Consider the following 15,611-nt stretch of genomic DNA (forward strand, 5'->3'; position numbering starts at 1 on the left):
GACGGACATGTTTCCCTCCCTTCCCATAGCATCATAGGATTGCAAATACCTTAATATAATGGTCATAAGCAGTTCCCACACTCCGGACAGCTTGCCTTGACTACTTCCTTCATCACTTCCTACGTCGCGGACCCGTTTTCCTTCCTTCCCATAGCATTTTATGATTGCAGATACCTTAATCTAATCGTCATAAACAGTTCCAACACTCCGGACTGCTCGCCTTACTACTTCCTTCGCCACTTCCTACGCCACGGACCTGTTTCTCTCCCTTCCATAGCATTTTATGATTGCAGATACCTTAATATAATGGTCATAAGCAGTTCCCACACTCCGAGCAGCTTGCCTTGACTACTTCCTTCATCACTTCCAGGGACGGACTGGCCCGCCGGCCCACCGGCCGGTGGGCCGATACGCCTTCTCAAAATTCCAATATTTGCGCCCTCGATAAAAGGAAAAATTCATAATTTTTTTTTTTTAAATGAGACGAGACGTATTTTTAGAAAGCAAGAGTAAAAACTTTGAGTAAAAGTTTCAGCAGTGAATAGGAAAACATAAAGTCGGGTGTGAGACCTGAATAGACACTGTCGACAAGCAAGAGCAAAGCAGCTCTTCTCTCTCGTACGTGTAGGCCTACTCCGAGTGGAACTTTTATCTGTGCTGTGGTCTGTGCTACTTAAAAACAGCTGTCCTCTTCCCGCGCCTTTTTATGCCGAACCCGAAAAAACCTGCACTGCGACTGCATCCGACATCGGTCGGTGTCACCGTGTCACGATGTATTGTCGTCTGTGGTAAACAACTAGTGAAGATAATTTAATATTATTTCATATTTGTTATAATATTTAATTATTGCTCACACTAACTATTTCACTTTAAGCACAGAAAACATACTACTAGTATGTTTTCTGTGCTTTAAGTCACATTTAATTTTTATCAATGTCAACTCAACTCTCTTGTAAAATGGCGTTTGCCGTGCATGTAATAAATAAATAAAGAGTGTGAGCTGCCAATTAAAATGTGTCCCTCTTTAGTGAGTGTCTAATTTGTGTCTCTGTGTCGAAAGCTTCAATTTATTTTTATATTCTTTACCTACACAGGAAACATGAACGAATGTAGTATTGTAGAATCACTACTTTTACAAAATTAAAATTAGATTTGTAGTGACAGTTTATTGTTAACTTAACCATTACACAGTAAAGGTTAAACAGTAAACAGTATTTTAATATGTCGCTACCGCCAATTAATTAATGATTTCAATATGCACTAATTTGGTCAACTTTCCTATTTTACTTACACATAGCCAGCCCAAAATACAACCTGTACAGTTGTACCTTCGTAGTTCTCTCTAGGCTATGGCTTCCATTTCGTTTGTAGAAATAGCTTAGGTAGGCCGCCTACCTAAGCTATTTCTACAAACGAAATGAAAAAAGATGTTGGCCCAGACAGGTCTCGAACCTGGTACCTTCGCCTTATGAGCCTCTTACCTTACCTCCTGAGCTATCTGCGCTTGATGATTATGGGTGTTTTCAAGTGGTGAAAGAGTAGCCGACAGTTGCAATGGTCGCAATACTTAAAATATTTTTGATACTACAGTATATAATATGATTCTGTTAATCTGATTAGGCCTCAAGTAGTTGAATTGTTTTTCTGGTAGTTGGAGAGGACACTGGTATTTGAATATAGATTATTTAATTACCATTAGATATTAGCACTGTTATAATTGATTGTTATGATTAAAATTAGTTTTTGGTTGTCTTATTAATTTAAAGATAGAATTAAATTCACATTTCACACAACTATGATAGAACTATAGTTTTCCTGAACTCAGTGGTAGTAATATGTCAGTAAAGTTAAGTCAGCCCTTGCTAGCCACAGTATTAACAAGACATATTCTCAATCTGGGAAACCTTAAACTTTTAAAACAAATTATAAAACCTCAACATCTTAATGCGTGGGAATCTTATTTTTAGAAAAAAAAACAGACCAAAATTATTTGTTAAATAATGAAGACGGCCCAATTATAAATTCGGAATTACTGAAAATAATTACATCAAGAACAACACTGTAATATTATCCAAAATTCAAAAGATTAATTTTTCTAATATTATTTTCATTTTTCCAATATCCTTTAAATCATCTGTTTTAACTTTGTTTAAAATTAATTTATTAAGTAAATATTTACTTTTTGTACTAGTGTAAACACAGCCTGGAGATGGAAACCAAGTTTCTGAAAGCGCTAGTGAAAAAAACAAATTATTATATATTGGCCTTGTTGAACATTTAAATTTAGATATACATTTCATCAGTGGTAGTATTTTTTTTCTTCAGTTTGTTACCGGGACATTACGGGACATTACAGGATATCCAGTGGATTTTGTACATGTCCCGGGATGTCATGGGACATTCTGGGATATCCTATGGCATTCGTACATATCCCGGGACTTTACAGGATATCGTGAGGTTAACTTACAAATCCCGGGACATTATGGTATATTGTAGGATATCCTGTGGATTTCGTACTCGTCCCGGGATTTTGCGGGATATCCTGAGGATAGCGTACATATCCCGAGACATTCTCAGGACATATGGGACTACTATGGGATGTCCCTGGGATAAAGTGTGCTGTCTGGGTAGTTTACAGCTATATTATTTGAACTATAAATTTATTATTAATCATTTAATAATTGTATTAAACAAGTAATAACATTAATGTTAGTAATATGTTTACATCGTTGTTAGGCCTAAAAGCGAGAATGAACTAAGGAAACAAATTTAACATCTAAGGTTAAAAAAATTTAAAAATATTTCGATGAATTAGCAGAGATCGAACTGCCTATCGGATCCTGACTTATATATTAAAACAGTTGTGTATCGTAGAACTTAAAATAGTGTAATAAATCAAATCACTTCGAAATTTCAGGGGATGAACAATGTAAGTAATATGTATTCTGTTCTCACCTCGGAGTTTTTATCTGCTATGTACTATGAAAAGAAAGTTGATTTATGTTTTAATACATACGAGCTGTTGGACCGTCCTACATACGGGAATCGAGTAGTCAATTAAAACTGAATATGATTCAGAACAGCTAGTTTACAGCTTGGTGGCCGATTCACACACACTGGCTTTGAGTACAGTAGCTACATGCCACCTTCCACTGCATAGGCCTACTAGCACTTACCGTACCTTATTTTACCACCTTGGCCACTGAAACCTGAAAATGATCCTGGCCTCCCGTTCTCTTCTATCCCCTGCCATTTCTGGATGCCAGGAAGACAGGAAGATACCAGTCTGAAGATGCCTTTCATTACTTGGTCTTTCAAGTGGTCGTCTACCTTGTAGTACTCCTTGGAATACACTTTTAAAAGTTGAAGTATCTTCTCTCCGCCATGCAAAGCCTGCCCAGCCCATCCGAGATCCGAGCCTTTTGGTCTACTTTTGGAATGTACCCCTTTGTCAAGTTTCTGAATCCTACAGTACTACTGGGATAGTTATGATATGGTATGAATCGATTTTGGTTTCTACCCTGCAGCTTACTGGTCAGTTTTCTGGAGACCTACTACACCGGTTGACATTTTCATTACGAATAAAATGTGTACTGTATGCAGTCATACTTATATTCAAACATCTAGAAAAAGATGTATCAACACGTTAACTACTTATATCTTAAAGGATTAAGCACTTATACTTAGACGGATTGACAAAACCTGATTATACGTTTACAATGTTTAGTTCAAAATTACACAATCTCCTAATAACATAGATCTTTTACGGTAGAAAATAAACTGCATTTTAAAGTAAAATAGTGTGTATTCAAACTCTGACGATCAATATTTTTGTATACGTAACAACTTGTAACATAAACATTTCAATGACAGTTAGAAACCAGCTGTTAGTTAAACCACCACTTAAACGACTTTAACTCGTCCGTCGGCTGCTAGACTTTTTGAAAATTAAAACTTAATTTCTGAAAAACTGAAACCCTAAACTAAAATTATGGCTTCGACATTCCCTAGTTCTCAAAATTATCTTTCTTTCAACACAAAAATCATAAAAATCCGTCAAAGTGGTTGATTCAGAATCTTGAAATAAAAAAACCCTGTTTCGTTTTAATATGTAGGATTTTTATTCTGTACCAAATTATTTATTTATTTATTTATTAAACACCAACGGCAAACACCATTTTACATTAAGTAGCTACAAATAGGAAAAAAATTATAAAAAATTAATAATTAACAGAGGGGTAGAAAACAATATTTAAAACTAATTATTACATGGCAAAACAATGGGTATTGATGTTACAGAAAAATAACAATGTATAAAATTAATATATAACAATAACAAAATATAACAATGAATATATCATAACAAGAATACAAACAAAATAGACCACAAAATTAACAAGAGAAAAATCAACAACAATGCTTTCAAGTTGTTGCCCAATTATTGTAAGTTAGTTTTTTCAGTGAAATAAAACAAAACAAAATTAATGTAAACAAAGTCATATGATAAATAAAAGAAATTAGGAAAAAGTTGGTTCAACCATTGACTATGTTGAACACAGCACCTCTCCCCTAATTTTTTAGAATCACATGTTCATTCTTGTCTTGTAACCGGTTGTTTTTTCCTTGAGCTTAAGCTTCTTCTTAAAGCTAAGTTTACACTAGCATGTAGCAGTGGCGCCACCAAATCGCGCCAGTTTTAGTGTCATGACACTAGCGGTTTACACACAAAAGGGAGTGTTCAAGCCATGCCACTGTTAATGACGCCATTTTCATGGAGACACTCGAGTTTTTTGCACAGAAATGGTTGGTTTTATTTTGTAGCTGTTGTCTCTTATACAATTTATACAACAAATAACATCAAAGACCTAACCAACTGATAACTGGACTATCTATTGTACCTTCCACAGCACTCTTACTTGACGGAATCCACGCCTCAGTAAAAAAATTTGGTTTGAAAGAAAAAAATTTATGCTTTAATCGGATGTATTGCAAACAATGTGCACCCCTTGTTATTGATTGCACGTTGCATATGGTTTTTTAGGTTATTTTATAACTGTTATAGTATTAATTGTATAGTGTTATTTTACCAGGTTATTGTTAGTTCTTTTTTTTATGTGTATTGTGAAGTGTGAAGAACTTTTATTTTGACAGCAGACAGCTAAGGACTCTATCACGCACAGGTCATTGTGACCCATGTGATATTTTTATTTTTTGTATTTATTGCTGCAACAGTGTGTAATAAATAAAGAATTCTCTCTCTCTCTCTCTCTCTCTCTCTCCCCCTCTCTCTCTCTCCCTCTCTCTCTCTCTCTCTCTCTCTCTCTCTCTCTCTCTCTCTCTCTCTCTCTCTCTCTCTCTCTCCCTCTCTCTCTCTCTCTCTCTCTCTCAAAGTAAAGTAAAGGGATTACCTTCAAAATGTCAATGTTAACTCTCAATGTTATCGGACATTTTGAAGGTAATCCCTTTACTTTACTTTGATGTTATTTGTTGTATAAATTGTATAAGAAACAACAGCTACAAAATAAAACCAACCATTTCTGTGCAAAAAACTCGAGTGTCTCCATGAAAATGGCGTCATTAACAGTGGCATGGCTTGAACACTCCCTTTTGTGTGTAAACCGCTAGTGTCATGACACTAAAACTGGCGCGATTTGGTGGCGCCACTGCTACATGCTAGTGTAAACTTAGCTTAAGGCAGGGTTTGAGTCTTGACCGTTTGGTAGAGGAGCTAGAGGTTGGTTAAAGTGACCTTCATGTTCATCAGTAAGGTTGTTGATAATCACATGATCATTTGCTCCCCGAAGTTCTTAATCTTGAATTGTAGGCCTAGAGGAAGTTTGATATTAATGAAGTAGTCTTTGTCGTCCTCCTCACCGCTTAAATTTGAACCGACCGATCTTATTTGATCAATATATGTGTCTCCTGTAGGTGGAATTTCCAGATTCAATATTATAGTGCCCATTTTTTGTAGAATCCTTCCAAATCTCCACTTTTGTGGCGTTCCGTAGATTCTAAAAGAAACAGAGTCTCCTTCTTTAAAGTTACTCCCATAAGATTGTTGGATAGGCTGGTCATTTGTGAAGTATTTGAAGAGTTAAGAAGTGGCAAATCAAGCCTTGACCTCAACGGTCTGCCGATGAAAAGATGAGCAGGTCTTGACCCTGTAGTTGCATGAGGTGTTCTCCTATATGCCATGAAAAATCTGGCAACCTTTTGGTTCAGGGTACCTACCAGGTTCATCTTTCATAGACCTAAGGGATTGTTTTAAGGTCTGAACATATCTTTCGACCTGCCCATTGGTAGCCGGATGATATGGAGCAGAACATTTATGGCATATGCCATTCAGTTCTAAGAAGTTTTTAAATTATTGAGAAGTATATTGTGGACCGTTGTCTGAAACCAGGATATGTGGAATGCCAAAATTGCTGAAGAAAGTTTGCAGGCAATCTATGGTTTTATTTGTAGTTGTAGAATTCATTGGAATAACTTCTGGCCATTTCCTGTACGCATCCACAATAATTAAAAAGCAGCTGTTCATGAATGGTCCAGCGAAGTCAACGTGAATTCTCTCCATAGGTTTTTCAGGAGTAGACCATGGATGCACAGGTACTTTGGTTGGATCATTACGATGCTCTTGACAATTTTTGCAATTTCGAACCAATGTTTCAATATCATGGTCAATATTTTTCCACCAGACATAGGAGCGAGCTAAAGCTTTCATCCGAACCATACCTATATGTGCTTCATGAAGTTCTTGAAGAATTTTGTTTCTTAATGATTTTGGTATTACAACTCCATTTCCTTTAAATAAGCACCCGATTTGATAGCACCATTCTGATTCAGTGTCTCTGAACTCACTTGAATGGTTTATGAGCTTTCCTTCAGAAATACATCATGAGCTTTCCTCGAACATACATCATATACGTCGAAAAATCAAGATGGCGGGTGGAAGACAGTTGGTTAAAGCCGCGTTTACACTGGAGTTAATAACATAAAGTTAATTAACTTTTGCTATTAACCGGCAGTTATTAACAAAAGTTAATAACAGAAAGTTTTTAACAAATTATTTTGTACTTCAGTTTTTGTTAAAAACATTTATGTTAAAAACATTAAGTCACTCCGCCAGTTTATTATATACAAATCAACACAGACAAAACACAGCTCATTAACTTCCGTTTATCAAATCATTCAAACCGATCAAACAGTGGGTTTAGTCTCCTTCTGGACGAAACTGAGGTCCACCCTACACCAAATGTCGAGTTCCGTGGATTGATCTTAGACGAGAATCTTAGACTTCATGACCATATCAAATACATAAAAAAACTCAGTTCTAGTGTTTTCGTTCTGCGTAACCTCAGGAACAATGATAATCTGGAGATATTGTTGACGGCATACTATATGGGCTAATTTATCCTCACTTAGCATACGCCGTTCCTATTAGGGGTTGCGAGTGCCAGCAGACTAAAATGTTTAAACTCCAAAAAATGGCTGTTAGAACTGTTTTTTCTCTAAAAAGGCGCAAATCATGCCGTAAATATTTTTTCAATTCAAAAATTTTTACATTCCCATCTATTTACATTCTTGAATATTTAACATTTGAGAGGCAAAAATTTTCTAAATTTTACTTTTCTATAAAAAACCAATACACATTGCGAAATTCACATACATTACCAATTCCTAAACATGCAACAACATTTTTCAAGAAGCACTTACTGTGCAATGGCATAACACTTTTTAATTCACTTCCACTTCCTCTTAAACTTGAACCAAACCTGTTAAAATAAAAAAAAATAAAAAAACAATTAAAATCTTTGTTGGTTAAGTTTACCTGTTACAGCGTCCAAGAATTTGTAAATAAAAACAGCTCGATGAACAGTGATGTATATATAAAACTGTACAAATTTAAGTACTGTATAAGACCTCTGTAAATAGTTCTTAAGTATATATAAGCTAACTTTTATGTAATGATAACTTAGCAAATACAAATTGTACAATATTTTGTTAATTCTGGCTTATAAATGATTTGATTTGATTCCACGTGTTTCGTCTGCTGCAGTTGGTACTGAGGGCCGACTAGCGCGCTCTCTGTTGTAGCACAATGCTGGGCGCGGGGGTTGCGGGGAAAAGAGAGGGATCTGTTATTAACAAAAGTTAACGCGCTAAAAGAGACCATTAACTTTTGTTATTAACATTTGTTAAAAACATAACACGTTTCCTTTGATCTTTACCGACTCTTGATGGATAACATAAATCTTGTTAATAACAAGGAATTTTCTGTTAAAAACACGAGTTATTAACTTTTGTTAAGAGAAATTTTTGGGCGCTTCTGTTATGTTAATAACTTTTTGTTAAAAACACGTGTTATTAACTCCGGTGTAAACGCGGCTTAAATGTGGAAGCTGTAGTAAAAACGTAACTAAAAGTACCGGTGGAATTCAATGTCAAGGAAATTGTAATTCTTGGTTCCATTTTGAATGTGCGGGTAAATCCAATAAAGATATTGGTAATATTGGTGTCGAGTCTTCATGGTTATGTAGCCTTTGCTCTCGTTCTAACCTAAAGGCCAAGGAAAGCAACACTGGTACCGGTAATCAAATCGTTAATATTGAATTAAAGGATAGTGAAAGTGAAAATTGTTGCCGCTGTTTTGATCATATCAAAATTTTAACTGATCAAATGTTTGAACTCACAAAGAATCAAGTTGAAATGAGAAAACAACTTGGTGAACTCCAGTCTGACAATGTCAGACTAACCTCTGCTGTGACTAGCCAAGAAGAAGCTATTGGTGATTTATTACTTAACGATGGCATTGGCATATCATATGCTGGAATGTTAAAACGTCCTACAGTTAGTGAAACTGTGGGTGGTCCTAGTGCTCACAGCCTATCAAGATCAGGCCTAGATCTCTCTTCTACCAATAAAATGACTACCAGTAGGCCTACATCCAACATCGGTCATCGGCCTAGGTCGGCTCTAGCAACAAACAAAGGTCTCCATTTTTCTACTGCAAATGACAAGCCTAACACTAAACAAACAGTGACGGGTGATCGTAATTGTAATGGGTCCAATGTATCTCGTAGCCTAGGGCCCGATACTAGTATTTCCAATTCAATTAGTAACGTAAACCAGTCTGAGGGTGTCACAAATCTGACCATTGGGACAGTTTGGGAGAGTACTAACTCTAACTCATCTCAAGATGGAAATATAGGCCTACATACAACTATTGATGGCAGCCAAGAGCCTACACCAAGCAATGACGGTGAGAGTTTTCAGAGGGTTAGACCGCGGAAAAGAGGTAGAAATGTGTCGAGTCTGAATCAGAGTGCATCAAACGAAAATGTCAAGGGCCACAGGCCTATTAAGAATAGAAGTGGACAATTTATAACAGGTAGCTCGACTGTGTCACATAACCTCACAACTGCGGGCAGAAAGGTTTTTCTGTTTGTCTCTCGTTTTGGACCTAACACTAAGGAAACTGATGTGAAGGATTATCTTATCAGCAGAAAAGAAGCCGAATATGTTGTGGAGCAGTTAACGTCCAGACATCCCGAGATTACTCTTCTTTTAAAGTTGGAATTCCGGCAAGCCTGTTAAACGAGGCTTACACCTCAGATTTCTGGCCCAGGGATATTTATGTATCAAAGTTCATTACCAGAGCAATCAAATCTTCCAGGGCAAGTACCGGTAATTTAAACTCGAACATACAGACCCAGTTATCCACAGGGTAAGTGTTTTGGAGTCTGCCTTAAGGGGTCAATCCAATAAAGTGCTGAATATTCTCTCTGTTAATGCTCAGTCCCTAGCCAATAAAATTAACGAAGTAGAGGTATTAATGAACCTTAATGACGTAGGCATCCTCTGTGTGTGTGAGCATTGGTTTACTGAGTCCAACAGAGACTTAGCGGTTATCGAGGGCTACAATTGTGCATCGATGTTTTGCCGAACTGACAAGACCAGAGGTGGTGTTGCTATATACACAAAGTGCGGCCTAATTTACCAAGAAATTGATGTGAGCAGTTACTGTATTGAGAGTGACTTTGAAGTTGTATGTGTGAAGGTTAGTATGCAGCAGCCTACTGTGGAATTAATCCTAGCATCATTGTATAGGGTCCCCAATAGTAACCACAATGTTTTCCTGGATAGATTTGATAGGCTAATGATACATTTATCACAAGCTGGCCTACCAATTATAGCTTGTGGCGATTTTAATATTGACATTCACTCTAAGGATAGCCTTACTGTAAACTTTCTTGATGTCCTGCGTTCTTCTAACTGTCGTTGTTTAAACTTTAAGCCTACCCGTGGAGGTGCTTGCATTGATAATGTGGTTACAGACTTACCTGAAGAAGATACAAACACTTCAGTTCTCTCACCACCCTTGTCTGATCACAATGCTCTGTTAACATCGATCCGTCTGGCTAAAAATATCGACCATGTAAAACCTACTCCTAAGCTGATCAGGGACTTCAGTAGACCTAAAATAGAATCCTTCAAGTTGGTTCTGTTAAACGTAAACTGGGATGAAGTGTTATCTAATCATAAGGACGATATCTTTTGCAAGTTTCTCTCTACTTTTCTGGATGCTATGAAGGAATGCTTCCCCTTTAAGACTGTTAAGCCTATAAACAATAAGAATAAAACTAAAATGAAATGGTACAGTCATGAACTAACCCAACAGCGAAGAGAAGTAGTATAGTAAAAGCCGTGATATCTTTGATATCAGCAGTGTTCTCATCAAGGAAGTGCTATCTGTGATATTATCCCCACTTACCCTTTGTATCAATATTTGTTTAATGTCTGGTAATTTTCCAGAATCCCTTAAATTATCTAAAGTTGTGCCTATTTTCAAAAAAGGTGATTTTTTATGTCCTGAGAGCTATCGACCGATCTCCGTTGTACCGATCTTCTCAAAAATTTTGGAAAAGGCTGTGATAAGTTACACCAGGTAACTAAATTTTTTTAATCCAATAATTTGTTTTCTAAATCCCAATTCGGCTTTCGAGGGGGACTGTCAACTGTGGACGCAGTTGGTAGCCTTGTTGTTGCTGCTTTAAATGGTTTTGAAAAGCATGAAAGCACACTCACCACCATGTGTGACCTTTCAAAGGCTTTCGACTGTGTTCCGCACGACATCCTTCTCACAAAACTTGAACAATACGGCATAAGAGGTGTTGAGCTAAACTTTTTTCGGACCTATTTGGCCAACCGCACACAGAAAGTCTTGTATAACAATAAGCTCTCTGAGGTGTCGGTAGTGAAGAGTGGTGTGCCCCAGGGATCGGTCCTTGGCCCATTTCTATTCTTAGTTGTAATTAATGACTTGCCTGTTAATGTAAATTGTAATTCTATAATTTTTGCTGACGATTCAACTTTTTTCTGCAGTAGACCTAATCACAGTTTAGATAATCTTAATGTTTATATGTCCAACTGTCTCATTGAATGTAACGATTGGTTCAAAAGTAGCGGTTTTCTATTGAATAATAGTAAGACTCAATCTATTTTATTTAGTTTAAGTAACCATGATTTAAACTTTCCTCAACTCTGTGATAATGTTAAATTATTGGGTATATACCTGGATTCTAAATTAGGCTGGAGTGTGCACATTGACCATGTTTGTAGTAGGCTATCAAGAGTTATTTACTTACTCCGCAAGCTTAAAAAATTAATCCCTAGACACTACCTACGGATGGCCTACTTTGCATTCTTTAATAGTATTTTAAGCTACGGTATTTTGCTGTGGGGCTGTGGTCATGATGTTAGCAGAATCTTGCTCCTACAAAAGAAGGCTTTAAGAATCATTACTTTTTCTAAGTACAGAGCCCATTGCAAACCCTTGTTTATTCAGGAAAAAATACTCACTGTTTTTAATTTATTTATTTATGTGTGTCTTGTTTATGTAAAAGTTAATATTAATGCTGTAGCCTTGAGATCACATTCACATAGTTATTTTACTAGACATAGGAATAATTTAGAGTTACCTTTAGTCAGGCTAACAAAGTCACAAGAATCTTTTTCTTATATAGGGTTAAAGATGTTTAATCGTTTGCCAGCTGAGGCACACTGTGTTGATCTTAAGTTATTTAAAAGTAAACTTTTTTGCTGGTTATTAAATCACCCTTTTTATAGTTTAAGTGAATTTTTCATGTCTGACATTGATATTAGTTTTTAGTTTCTGACTGATGTAGGCCTTAAATCTGTGTAACTTACTTTGTTGTTTAAATTATTTAGTAGCCTAGTTATTGAATGTTATAGGCCCTAATGCTAACCACTGGACATTTCATATTGACCTCAACTATACAAAATGTTTTTTTGTAATTTGTTGTAATAAATTCTTGATTCTTGATTCTTGATTCCTTCATTAAGAGCTTCATAGATGTCTGACAGTTCCTGATCTTTTTGAGTTTCTTCTGCTATTAGTTTGGTTGAAGCGGGAAGGGTTTGGAGTTGTCTATTTGGTTAACATCTTGGCAAATATTTGAAGGTAAACGGGATAAGGCATCTGCGTTGGCATTTTCATCAGTAGATTTGTATTTGATGTCAAAATTAAAGGCTTGGAGGAAAACAGCATAATTTTGTAATCTAGTGGCTGCTAGAATTGATACCTTTTTTGTCACCAAATGTCAATGGTTTGTGGTCGGTGAAAAGAGTTAAGTGATGGCCATACAGGAAGTAATAAAAAACGTTTTACAGCAAAGTAGATTGTTAATGCTTCTTTCATTATGACACTGTACTTCATTTCTGAGGAGTTTAATGTTCGTGATGCCATTGTAATAGGTCTTTCAGACCCATCCGGATAAACATTTGAAAGAAGGGATAAAAATGTGAAAGAACGGCTTAGATGACATGCTGGCTTCGCTTGCATCTGTAGCTAAGATGAGTGGTAATTAAGTTAGGATCAAAATGAGTAAGAAATATGTCTGATTTCATTTCCTCTTTGATGTTTTGGAATGTTCTTTCACAGTCTTCAGACCAAAAGAATTTTGTAGATGACTTGGTGAGATTTATAAGAGGATATAATTTCTCACTTATGTTTGGAATGAACCTTCTGTAGTAATTAATCAGACCAAGGACGTGTCTGACTTGTATGTTTGAAGGGCGAGGCAAATGGTCAATAGCTTCAGTTAGTTTTTGAGTTTTTTATATTCCTTTGCTGCTAATTTTATACCCCAAATACTCAATCTCATTTACCATAAAGCTTGATTTTTGTTTATTAATTCTAAGATTGTACTGTTTGAACCTCTCAAAAACCTGTTTTAAACGGCTAAGGCCCAGCGCACACGGTGGGACCGTTTTACAACTGTCGTTGCAAACCAGTTGCGCGTGCAACTGTTTTGTGACATCGGCAATAATTGCAGTGGGGAGGCTCACACGACGCAACTGGTTGTTTGCGATTTCCAAAAATTTTTGAAACCAGTCACATGCAACCGTGGGCTCGACGTTGCAGTTGCGTTGCAGACTTCAGTTGCACGAGGCCACAGGATGTTTGGTGGTATTTTGACGTCAGTATAGTGTTTTTATTGTTTATAATTTACTATCCGAATAGCTCTAGATGCTACAAACAGCCTAGTACTAACATTCTTGCTCAAATAAGGGTGAACCCAATGCTCTCTCAGTACCCTTCGCTGACTTTGGTATTGATAATAGCTAATAACATCTTCTTCGTCTGAGTCCGACGTAGTAAGCGCACTTAAGGCCTTAAAACAACGTAACTGCACTAAATTTGCACTCCACCGATTGCACAATAGCCGCAACTGTAGTTGTAAAACAGTCACACCGTGTGCGGACAGAATTTTTGTTTCAGTTGCAAACTGGTTTCAGACGCAACTGGTTTGCAACAGTTGTTGTCAAAATAGTCGATAGAGTCAAAATCATACAGCGCCAGTAGGATAAAATATCTCTATATACATTTTATGACAACTAGGGTCGTCTGATGTTAACAAAAATTACATTATTTGGGAGCGGGCGAGCGTTGTCGACTGAAATCGTAAAAAAGCGCTCAACAAGCAGCTGCAACAATAAATGATAATGATTAATCTAGAGGTTAAAATACCTTTAATCCGTCTAAGTGATCAAACATCACCGATGAGCGGCGACCGGTTTCAGCCCAGCTGTGGGGCCATCTTCAGGCGATGAAGGAACATAAATATCACTCCGAAGAGGTCGTCATACAGTCCATAAATACGTCACGAGAAACAACACATAGATACATTATTTACAAACACACGTGTGGCCACAAATTAACTGCGCGGCGGACGGTACGCGTACATTAAGTTGCTAGTCCAGACTGTCGTCACTGCCGTCTTGTCCATCTACCATCCCCCTCCCCCTCCTCCAGTTCTTATCAGGTCCTTTGCGTGTTGTTACTATTCTTTCAATGCCGACTGCTGTCTCATATAAAAAATTACTTTCAAAAGAGGCTTTTTCGTTTAAAATGTGTTGGGGATTTTCCTTGCCAGCTTTGTAGAGAGTAACGAAAGAGTACGAAATCTACAAAGCTGGCAAGGAAAATCCCCAACACATTTTAAACGAAAAAGCCTCTTTTGAAAGTAATTTTTTATATGAGACAGCAGTCGGCATTGAAAGAATAGTAACAACACGCAAAGGACCTGATAAGAACTGGAGGAGGGGGAGGGGGATGGTAGATGGACAAGACGGCAGTGACGACAGTCTGGACTAGCAACTTAATGTACGCGTACCGTCCGCCGCGCAGTTAATTTGTGGCCACACGTGTGTTTGTAAATAATGTATCTATGTGTTGTTTCTCGTGACGTATTTATGGACTGTATGACGACCTCTTCGGAGTGATATTTATGTTCCTTCATCGCCTGAAGATGGCCCCACAGCTGGGCTGAAACCGGTCGCCGCTCATCGGTGATGTTTGATCACTTAGACGGATTAAAGGTATTTTAACCTCTAGATTAATTTAAATTTGTGATCAGGAGGCAAAAAACAACAGAAATGAAATGATAATGAGCTGATAAGGGATCCTGTCTAGTCTTGTATGTCTCACGCACGCGCATACACATACATACAATGCCTTATCGCCAATCCAAAACAATTTAAATCACTCCCAGTGTGTTTTTGGTTGACATTATCGTACTTTTGTGTTGTATTTTATTATTAATTCTGCAAACACTACAAAGAACAAATTAATGTTGTATTGAATGTTATGTTTGTGTTGTATTAATTTATATTGAATACATTTAAACATCTTTCAGTTTACTCATATAAATGGTTAGCTTGTGATTGGTTATTAGACTTGTATTGTAACATTTTACTCGTCAAGAAAAAACTCAAACTCGTAAAAGTTCTTAATGGTACTTTTCATGCTAGGACTTTTAACATTATACAAACGAGAATTCCATGCCAAAACCACTATGAAAATAAACATAAGTCATAGTTTATGATTTTATAGTTTTAGTGCAGCCAAGAAATGTAGGAAAAGCAGGAGGTTTTAATTGCCATGCCAACGTGACCAACGTATCAGAGTAGGAAGTGACATTTATTTATAGGGAAAATAACTATGTTCTAAACTTTATAATGATTAATCTATAAAAAGTAAACTTTAAAATTGTTTTGACTTGTATCTTATAAACTTAGTACAGTAAAAG

This window comes from Macrosteles quadrilineatus, unplaced genomic scaffold (assembly GCF_028750875.1).
Source record: "Macrosteles quadrilineatus isolate MER2022 unplaced genomic scaffold, UCM_ALF_1.0 Scaffold_1__1_contigs__length_201487025, whole genome shotgun sequence".
Taxonomy (NCBI): domain Eukaryota; kingdom Metazoa; phylum Arthropoda; class Insecta; order Hemiptera; family Cicadellidae; genus Macrosteles; species Macrosteles quadrilineatus.